Consider the following 12,049-nt stretch of genomic DNA (forward strand, 5'->3'; position numbering starts at 1 on the left):
ATTTGTTAAAAAAAACCGGCCAAGTTTGAGTGGAAGGGTTCCGTACCATTATCTATAAAAACGGTCACCCATCCAAGTAATGACCCCGCCCGACGTTGCTTAACTTCGGTGATTGGATCAATTTGATGAGAACCTCGAGATTGGAAATAAATATTTATTTTATTCTGTTTTTAGTATTTGTTATAGCGGCAACAGAAATACATAATCTATAGAAATTTCAACTGTCTAACTATCACGGTTCATGAGATACAGCCTGGTGACAGACGGACGGACAGCGGAGTCTCAGTAATAGGGTCCCGTTTGACCCTTTGGGTACGGACGGAACCCTAAAAATCATATAACATAACAATTCATCTAGTATTCTTCACCATTCTTCCACGGGTTAGGGTTTACACGGGTTTGACGGTGACGGCCCTTTGTTGACTTTTATGTTTGATCTCCGTGTTTCGATTATTCCGATAGATGTAGACATTATGTCATCTTTATGATGTGAAAATTTGTTATCCCCACAGCAGTCCAGCTCGCAAAGTCTGTCTAGTTATTCTTAGAAATCAAAAAAGAAAGTTCAATTTAATCCATCACAGTGACAAAGGAATTTGATGCAAATATTGAGTTGTTTCCCAATATTGGCTAGTAGGGAACTTTTTAGTGATGAATGTGTATTTAATATCGCGGGAGCAACAACGGTTTGACAGTACTGAAAGATTGTGACAAATAAAAAATAACAGAAGATATTTAGATATCGTCATCTATTGCGAAAATGAAAATAAAATATTTTAAGAAGCCAATACCGATATACAATTAAATACATTATTCAAGTTGACACGTTGACTCATAAGTAATTTTTATTGAACTTTTCCAATGAAAACTTCATGCCGGATATGATGCACATCTTAGAGGTTTAGAATGTGTAGGCATAATATTCCGTTTATACAAAACAGACAGTCTGTTACATGTGTTCTGTTCATGTGTTACATGTGTTTTGCTCAAATAACACATAGGTATTTCATAGCATTGATTTGGGTTCTAATTGTAATGTTTTACAGCTAGTATTTTCCTAACGTTGGTTGAGACATTTTTGTGTTTCATTCTTTACCAATGTTTGTTTAACCCTCGTGCCTTGAAACCCTCGCAACGCTCAAAATTCCATTTTACGTAGATCAATTTTAGAATCTTTTGCTTGCTCGGGTATCAATATTAGCACGAGGACTTAAACAACAACTTTGCCCCTTGTACACCTAATAACTCTTCACTTTCTCGGAGCTGCAGCGGTATCATGGTCGTGTTTTTGTCACTTCTCATATCATGCGTCACTTTCGCACTTACATATTTGTTAGAGCGTGACAGGTATGGTGACAAATGATAGACAGCTGACTATCTTAGCCCTGCTGGAAAATATAGCGCTCGATAACTGATAGGAATTTAATAACGATTAATAGAGGTCAGACGTCTTTTTTTTATTACGTGCCTTTGAATCAGAATCAGTTTTTTCGGTAAACATTTATAAGCGTTTTTTATCCGGGAAGCGATAAAACAAAGTATCCGACACTTCCATTGATATGGGACGAGGGAAATATTTAAAGACCGATCTCTGTTGTCTTAGGCGTCTTCAATCATTTTTAAAAACACAAACAAATCGTTCCACACGATGGTTTTTAAACGATTATAATCACATGAAGTTTAAATATTGCATCATGACAATAAATTTATTTTAATTACACCATCTGGTAAAGGCTCTCTTAATTGTTGAACTGATGTGTGGCTGATGAACATTTTTGAGTTGTTTCCTTATGTTGGCTGGTAAAATTCACTTTTAAATAATAATTTTGAATGATAAATATTTAATAACTTTAATTTTTTTTTTTATATTTTTCAATTAGTATTTGACGTTCCGTTTTATAGCGTTGGTGTGATGAAAAAAATTGTGTTTCACTAGGTAGCAAAATTTGTTTAACACTCATGCCTTGACCTCGCAGCGATCCAGGATTCCAGTTCGTGCAACGCTCGTGGTTGAATTTTGGAATCTTAGCAAGAGCGGTTAAACAACAACTTTGCCCCCCCTCCCCCCTCCCCTCGTAAACCACATAACTATTTAGACACTTTAACTGTATAGACGCAAGTACAATAGCTCAGAAATAGTTGCCTTTTCACGTCGTTACTGCATTTGGCGAATCTTCTGGCTGGTATGTTCGCTCGCACTGCAATAGCTCGTCTTTGCCTTTCAATGTCCTTGTGGTCTTTCAAACTAGACAGCAGAATGTGGCCTAGGTATTTAGCCTCGCATACTCTACGCAGTTGAACTACATCAAGTAACAGTGGCGGTGTGCTTAACGGCATATTTGCCGCTTCCATTACCATAAATTCTGACATCTCTGGATTATATATACTTCATGTTGTGCTGGCTGGCATATTTTCCGCATTCTGCAAGTAACTCTCGCATATATATATATATATATATATATAAAAGAAGAAACTGACTGACTGACATATCAACGCATAGCCTAAATCGCTGGTTCTAGAGATTCCCAATTTGGCACGTAAATTCTTTACAAGGTTTAGTGGTGCACTAAGAAAGGATTTTTCAAAATTCACCCCCTAAGGGGGTGAATGGGGGTCCAAAGTTTGTATGGGGAAACTAGATTACTTAGACTATTTTAATTAGAGTTTAGTTAGATTGTTTTGTAATTTGAAATAAGTGGGATACATTAATTTCTATGTTAAACTATAAATTATGATTAAAATTCGAAATGAATCATATGTTTTCTTTATGCCAAATAGGTTGATATTAGCGGACAGCGCAGGGGGCGATGTGATGTGACAGAGTGTGCAATCCCAACGCGGGTAGACGCGTGAGGGCCGACGTCGTTGTTAATCGTATGATTCTTTGGTCATATATGCTATAAATGCGAAAAAAATGTTTTGATAGTAACTCATCTGTTCTTTGACATTCTTCTGTACCTTTGGTAGGTGTCTTTCACACTTATTATTTCACTTTGTTGTTTGCCGTAGGATTAAGCTTTAATAGGAGGTACTACTGCAATGTTCTGCCGCCAGAGTGCAACACTAGCACCTATCGCAAACCATAGAGTAACTTATACATACTGTGCCTAAAACTGTTTTTTGACAAGTCTTCACAGATAATAAAATATGATGCATCAATAGGCGGGTCCACACAGAGCGAGCATACGCGCGACGCTATCTCCTAGCGCACAAACCGGCCAGTGTAGACGTGCCTCGGCCGAGGTGGCGCGCGCGTTTTCTTAGCCTGAGCGCGAGGAGATTGCCTCGCGCGTACGAGTATGCTCGCTCTGTGTGGACCCGCCTAATGCGGTTTGTTTACAAAGGGCATTCCGGGAAACGTGAAAACCGAAATTTAGTTATCTGCCCCTTTATCGCTCGAACCCGCAAGAGTGATAGAGAAGGTAGATAACGAAATTTCGATTTTCTTGTTTCGTGGTAGACCTTTAGATTTTGATGTATTGTGGTAGTGGCGCCCCCTGCGTAGAGTTTCGCGTAATATTCCGTATTCTTTCAATTTTTTAGCAGGTTTACATTTCCTTAGTACGTACATACATATACCAATAGTAGGTAAGTTTGTGTAGGTAGGTGTGATAGTTTAGTTCAGTTTGTTATTTATACTGTAGGTATTAAAATAGGCTTTTTTCATGCATTATTTTTACTTATTCTCTTTTTTACTCATTTGATTTCAAAAGGGTCCAGTTTTCCCTGAAGATCTGTTTCACTTCACCATGTCCATAAATAAGTCGCAGGGGCAAACTCTCAAGTTCTTCGGAGTAGACCTACGACAGGACTTTCTCCCACGGTCAGTTCTATGTGGCGTGCTCCCGTGTAGGTTCAGCTCAAAGTTTGGTTCTATTGCTACCACTTTCAAATATGGCATAAAATGTTGTTCATAAGGAAGTTTAACAAGCAGAAAGTTGTTGAACACTTCATACAGTTTTCAGAACATGATTCTAAATTTAATAATCGCGGACTAACATACATACCTAGCTACATGCGTTCATAGAAACATACGGGTCAAATTGAGAACCTTTTTTTTTGCTTAGTACGCGGGCGAAGCTGCGGGCAAAAACTAGTATTTAATAAATTTGAGCAAAGAGTACCGCGAGTATGTTTAATCAATATCAAATTAAGTATATCAAACATTTGATGTGGCTCCTGAAGAACACTTCATAACGATGGCATATTTGAAATTGTAACCTCAGTAATTCGCAGTGTATTAAAAAATTAAAGATTAATTGGTCGTGTACATTCTGTATAATTAATTGTATGCAAAATGAGTATGATATTTCGTTTGTTTGATATCAGAGATAAATTATCGGCAGGGTGTCCATACTCACACCCTAGAACCTAAATGGTCGCGTACTGTGCGGTTCAAGAGGAATTTCCTCCCGCGGATGCTCCGGCTGTGGCATGGAATGAGCTCCCTTCCGAGGTTTTCCAGAGGGTCCACAGTATGGGGTCCTTCACCAAAGGAGTGTACAGGTTTTTAAAGGGTCGGCAACGCGTAACACCTCTGGAGGCGTCCATAGGCTGCGGTGACTGCTTACCATCAGGCGGGCCGTATACTTGTTTGCCACCGTCGTGGTATAAAAAAAATACGAATACTGGCTAATTCGTGTTGGTACGTCCCGGTGAATAATATTTTCCCGTCTGGTAAGAGCATATTGTGAAATTTATTTGTACAAAAATATTTTTCACGTCAGCAGCTCGAACAAGGGTAATTTACTGCTTAAAAACAGTGAGCAAAATCGCATTTTTCTCACTGAGTGAGACCAAATAACATTCAAGTGACGATTTTATTCGAATGTCATTTCAACGTGCGGGGCCTAATACAAGTTCGAAATATTTAGATTCTATTGTCTTTGTCCCTTTCACGTCTTTCGCAAAAAGAAAGAGACAAAAAAAGTGAATACGTAATTCAACGGTGACGGTTTATAATAGACCCCCGAAATAAGTCAGACCGCATCGTTCCAAAACACCCTATGAGTCTTCATTCGTAATAATTAATTCATGAAATAAAAGTTTTGATTTGACGTATTTTATTATACAATCAAAACAATGAACTTAAAAAATACGCAATTGTTACACAAAGTAAATAACTCTACTTTTAACGATCTCTACTATAGTTGACAAATAGTTGTATCCGCAATTCGGACCGTATCTTAAAAAAGTTTTTTTTTTACAAAAAAAGGTTGTCGATAGAACTGTCAATTTATATAAGTTAATTCATTATTTCCGTATTATTTTATTAAAATTTATTTCGTTTTGTTTTATTGCGGTAATTAAACTTAATTGTTAGAATACTTTAAGAAAACACGAGTAAAATAGTGACGAAGACGGATTACATTTTTTCAGGTTGAATTTATACCTTCCAAATATGTTCTCACTGCTGCTGCTGTCGTGAAACACGAGATCAAAGTTATTTACATCTCGTGCGCTTTTGAGTCCATTACTACGCTCAAGATTCTAACTTTTAGCTAAAAAAATACACCGTTGAAGACCAAAATGAATTTAGTTTATTTTTTTAACGGCGCATTCTTTAGTAATAGAATTGTCTCAAAGTGACAATTTTAGGTTTTGTGCATAATTTGTTACAAAGTTTTAAAGTGCATTCTAAACCTATTCGTGATTTTTATTTTATCAAGCGTAAGTCAAAAATTCAGGATTCGAATCGATACAGAAAGGCCTAAACTCTCAAGATTGCCAATTCAATTTATGGCGGCCGTATTGTGATTAAACGCGCTTACGACTTTATTAAAACTCCGTTTTTTGAACCCATCGCACCTTATAACTGGGATAACAGCATAGCTATTTTTATGTAATGCAGTCATGAAATGCGTTGCTCGCAGAAGTTGATCATGGCTCATTTTGTGTCAAGTGCTTCATTTATTAAGTTTAATGTTGCGGTGTAAGGCTTTGTTAGGTAAGTACCTGACACTACGCGCTGTACTTACCCAAATGAAAAGACGTTGATATCACTGTGCGCTACATTAAGGTGCGTCCAGATAAAAGAATACGCCTCAAAAGCGCACGCATGTTTACTTCAGATTGATCGCCTAATTTGCGGAAAGCATGCGAAGCTTGAATAAAGCGCTCAACATACAGCAAATTAGTTAGCGTACGCACTCGCAGCGCATTAGATTAGGACACACCTTTAGACTCGCAGTCATGTTGTTCAATTGCATATCAAGAACTTATATCAGTCGAGCTAATATACGTAAATAAAGCCTTCTATTTCGAGTCCAAGTTTATATTACATGAATACAGGTCTGACTGTTAAAGTCAGCGTTTACATAGTTTATGTTCCTTCAATTTGTACATATTAAGTAATTTATTATTATATAACAAAATGATTAACGATTTGTAGCGGACAAGAACCCCTCATCAGGTGAAGGTTAAGGTTGAATATATTAATAGGTACTGCGGCGGTATTATGGTTCCATTTTTATCACATGTCACTGTGCCCGTCACTTTCGCGCTTACATATTTGTTAGAACGTGACAGGTATGGTGACAAATGATAAAGAGCCAACCATCTTAGCCCTACTGACTTCTGAACTTTATCATTATCATAGTTAAGTTTGTTGTATCCGATATTTATTTATTTAATTTCTACTGTTATAATCTGTATTGTAAATGCTGAATAAATGTTTTTCGTCTATTAATAGAACAAGTATATTTAATAAAAATACGTTTTTTTTTTTATGGTAGTTACAGCGGTGCATTAAATGCGAATGATCGGTAAGTGACGTTAACAGTTCAAGAATCCACGCTTAAGAGCAATTCCTAGCTAAGCAACTTTTCAGATCTCGAATTTTTGAAGCTATGTTTCTGTTGCGCTGCGGTGGGCAGGAGTGCGTGCGTGCGATAAGGACAACTGAAGCTCGGACTAAAATTGCCACGCAAAAAACTCAAAAATCGAGGTTTCGCTCTCGACTGTTTCCTCCTCCAAAACTGGTTGCGTTTTGGAGGAGGAAACATTATGAAATTTTAGAAACTGCAAGAGGAAGAAATAATCTATATTTTGATTTTTTTGGATATTTGTTGTTATATTTGTATACTGCGCCTTTTTTTGCAGCCAATTCAATATAGCCGTTTTTGCGATTTTCGAGACGCTGTAAGTTTCTTCAAAATAAAATGGTCTAAAAGAGCAAAACACAGCGGCACAGATACCTATTGATGATATTTATCTTATTTGAAAAAATCATTGCTCTAGGTTAAAAATCCAGGGAGGAAACAGTCGATAGCGTTTGTATGGAAAAATCGCAACTAGGAATTCCTCTTAAGTAGGAAGAAAAGATTTGTGATCCTAACCGAACGCATGTACATTTTTGATGAAATTTCCATTTCGGGAAAAAACAGTTTTTTCACTTTGATTTTGATGTCGATCGCTTCAGCATATCATATTTTAGGTGTATAGGTTTCTCTTTTATATAAAACAAACGTATAAAATGTGATGAAAACTTGGTCGAATTAAGCCGTTTGTTGTATAAAACCTAACTTTTTTTTTTGAGCGAAACCTATAAACCTATAACATATTATGCTGAAGCGATTGACATCAAATAAATATGTTGTTATGCACTTATATTGTAGAATCGTAATTTGAGTGAGGTACATAAAGATTTGTAAACGTGAATCATTCCGACCAACGGGTATTAAACACAAAATATAAACAGTTTATTCTATTTTAACGGTATGTGAAAAGCAATTTTGTGCGTGTTCGTACTATAAATAGTGACGTAAATGTAAATTCACGGTCTCCATCAATCATGTAGCATCCGTCGTCCGCAGCATCGGAATGTTATCACAGATTTCATCCGTTCAGTTGTTATCGCAGATTTCATAGTTAAATGAGCTCTATAGTTTTAAAAGAAATTAAAAGCCAAATCACATGAATTTATTTGCCTTCAAAATGTAACTCATGAAGCAAATATTTTAACATTAGATACAAACCTATAAGAAGTCTGTGTATTTGAGTACATACATAATGAGAATAAGTAACACGATTTTACGAGTAAGTAATTACTGGCCCGTATTTCACCATCTCGACAATTGTCACCTGACACTTAGAATTCGCTGTAAATTCCTGACTCGAAGAACAAAGAGGGTCGCTGGGTGCCATTGTGACTTGTAGAATATGAGCTAGCTCCGTAATAAAGGTACTTAAGGTACAGAGACAATTCTTATAGAAACGAAACGTTAACGTTTACTGTCATGATCCTAGTTTGTTGATAGGACTAACGACATTTTTAAATATTTTTCCTTTCGCATGCTCTGAAAGAGGGTCATTGTTGTTCTATGAGGTGTGCAGAAAGTGATATGTTTCTACGCTACAGCACTTTACTTTTCATGTACGATTTTCTGCATTTTATTACAATGAGCAATTGAAATTTGGCTTTTTTATACAATTTCGATTCGGATATTAAACTCCCCTTTCCATAAATAACGATTTTACTTAAATTCTGATCATACGTCTTCTGACTGGTGCACTAAAATTAAATGCTATTACCATCTGGATGCTGATGACTTGCAGCTTTATACTCAAGCGAGTGCAAAGGATCTGGGCCAGGCAATTGCGGCAATAAACTTAGACCTTAACCGTATTTCCACTTGGTCACATTGCTTTGGAATCACAGTTAACCCAGCCAAATGCCAGGCCATAAATATTACTTGGCAGCACTCGCTTACTCGCTTTGGTAAATACTGCTTAGTTGGCACCTGTTCTCTTTGAAACAGAAGTTATTCCGCTTTCTTCGCTAGTGGAGAATCTGGGACTACCAATCGACAATGGGCTCACGTGAGAACCTCAGGTATCAGAGTCGTACTGCCGTCCTATAACTAAAACCTATCTAACCCACAAATTATAGTTTTGAGATATGGGCAAAAAACGTTCAAACCCATATCTCTAGAAAATGTGTACATTTCTTCCGGATTTCTTTTGTGCAACAATTAAAACTAAATTTATCCTTACTTTGTTTGAAAACCATTTCCTAAAATATTATATTATTAATTAGAAAATCACAATTTTGTGTTTTAGTGTTGCAAATAATTACTAAAATATGTGCGATATTACTCCTAAAACACCGTTAAGTATACCTTAACCGTTCTTTAGAATTGAATAACATTTAAAAAATAACTAAATAACGGCCAAGTCAATTTACGTGTTTATAGTATCGTAATTGTGAATTGTGTAATAAACAAAACATAGCTTAATAACCGCAAAGGTACTGAACAATTTTATAGTATTTTATCTGTTAAAATATTACCTAGAATACATTTGTAATAAACACGTTATTGGACTGTAACCCATTTTTAGCTATGTAATGACTATACATATTGAAGTAATTTGTATGCATTCCTATACTAAAAGCCCGTTAAATGACGAACTAGTAATGCTCACTAGGTTTAAGTCTTGGAAATATTCACAAAAAAAGGTTTATTGTATTAACAAAATCATGTTAACCTGCATTATACTACGAGTACTAAGTTTTAAGAGAAATTCAATATGTTAAATCACATCTGTATCGTATATGTATTTATTCGCATGCAAAAATAAAACCAAAAACTTAAAAAATACTGACAAATCAGTCGTCACCTTTTTAAAATTTTAAAAACGCAAATTGTGGCAGTCTCAAAAATGTGTGAAATTTTATATAAAAAAATGTACGTGAAGAAGTAGATTACTAACCATTGTAAGGTGCCTGATCCATGTAAGGCCCAGTGTCTAATGAAGCCCACTTTTGAAAATGCGCCCCCCGCGCTTTGATTGCCAGTTCAAAAACCTAGTAAGGCTAAATGACACTAAATCCTATCATTTCTCAGATCCCTACTAGTTTTTTATACGGAATTTGTGACTTCCTGAGTTTTACTACGGTAAAAGGTAAGTTAACATGCTACTTACTGGGTTTAGAGGCATAGAAATCTGTAGTAATCATAATAATTGTGCCGATTTGGAGCAGGTGTCTCTGTAATCGGGTGAGTACTTACGAGATGGATACAAATAAGATAAAAAACGAATTTACAATAATTAGTTACCCACCTTACCTAGTAGGTTTTTATATAGGGCAGCCAAAATCAGCCTTTAACTCCCTTCGCATAAAAATAAAGCATTAATCTCATGCATTATGGAATGGCTGTAGTACAATATGCGGAGATGATCAGAGGCTTCACTTTCATAATTCCGTTGAATTTGGGGACCCGCTAAAGTGTGGTAGTTTCTTAAGTTACTTGGAGTTAGTAAATATTACAAAGCTCAATTAATACCTTTTTTGATTTCGACTCCATTAATCTGCACTTGTTTTCTTCTGATTTTTTTTTTCTCGTTAAGTAGAAAAATCTAAAACTTCCCTTCTAATGCATCTACTTAACTTTTTTTTAATGTTCGTCTCGTCTAAGACCGTTGGAAAAGACGATGCGAGCCAAAATATGATCCTCCCTCTACCTCTAATTGAACTTATTGATCATATCATCATGCCTCGATAGCTCTATTCTTCTTATATTTTCCAGTCGCTTTGGAAAGATGCCGTTAGTAAGTCCAATTCCTTCTCCTTCTCAAACTACCGCTCTATTTATTTCCATTTCTTTGTTTCCTCTCTAAAGTTCTTGAGTGTCTTTTGTACATAAACAGATTACCGTTTTGAACAGACATGCACTCACGAACCCATATTAACCCGGTTACCCTACTCGGCACAGTACAATTATCGCTCTTGTAAAAATACTGCAGATATGGTATATCACGGTGTTATCATTCTTGGATTTCGGTAATGCTTTCAACACGGGTGACTTCGACATCTTAGTAGGTATATTGCGTTCTCTTAATGTATCTCCTGTGACAATGAACTAGTTTCATAGTTATTAAGTAGGGCGTCAACGAGGTGGATTGCTCTTAAACTTCATTGTGCCTGCACAGGACGGGGCAGTGTGGTGTCTCCTGTTTCATTTCCTTACTTTATATACTCTAACACGTTATATTTCCTTCTTCTACCACTTTAAAAGTTTAAAAATACTGTCAAGGCTCTTTTATTCATCTACCATAGACTATCTGCACCATGAACATGAACACTAATTTAGAAAGCATTTTGATTTGGACTTTCACGTTACGGTCTCAAGGTAAATCCACTGAAATTTAAGTTATAGTGATCAAAGCAAAATACCTAGGTCAAAGTGTTCTGCCAGGACTGATTTTAGTACTCTATCTGCCATTATTTTTAACGGTACCTATTTAGATTTTCTACTCTCCCCAGGTCTCTTAAATCTCGCTGTTTCTCTATCATGGATACCTCAGATGAGCGAGTTTAGAAGGATTTTTTTTGATATAAAAGCATCACTCCGCAGAGTTCGAAACATTACGCCACTAATATTGCATTAGCTCAATCCCTCTTACTTACTATATTAGTTTATGCTGACATTTGCTACTTAGACCTTTGGAAGACCAACTCAATATGTTTGAGCAATTCCAGCAACTCTCTATTAAGTATATAGTTGCTTTTTAAATTAGATCATGTCTTCGTAGTGACCATGTTCTCGCTACGTAGAAATCCACTACCGACGTGAATTATCATTGGTTTATCGTTCTCCATTTTTGTATGTAAATCGTAGCACTTACTTTCGGTTTTCGGTTTTTTTTTTATAAGCATGTATCCATCAGTCACCGAATAAAAAAGACAACTTACAGCGCACGGCGCATTGTTAAACTGTCTGCCTTACGTAATAAAATTCAAGGGAATATGTTTTATACTTAGCGGGGTTTTAGCGTGGCATTGTTGGTTGGCCGTGTTTAACTGTTGTATTATTATTCTTTTTCTCAAACATAATTACCCGTTAAGCACACTAAATAGGTTTTAGTGATGTATTTGTTACATGAATCGCAATAAAAGTCTTTTACACAAACGGTTAAAGAACGTTAGCCATGTTTAAGCATAGTAACTGTTTTTTTGTGTAGTATTTATTAAAAAAAAATTGTACTTGATAAAACATATTAATAGTTTTTCCAAGTAAATGTGTTAAAGCTATGTATAACGTAAAAG

This window comes from Cydia pomonella, chromosome 8 (assembly GCF_033807575.1).
Source record: "Cydia pomonella isolate Wapato2018A chromosome 8, ilCydPomo1, whole genome shotgun sequence".
Classification (NCBI taxonomy): Eukaryota; Metazoa; Arthropoda; class Insecta; order Lepidoptera; family Tortricidae; genus Cydia; species Cydia pomonella.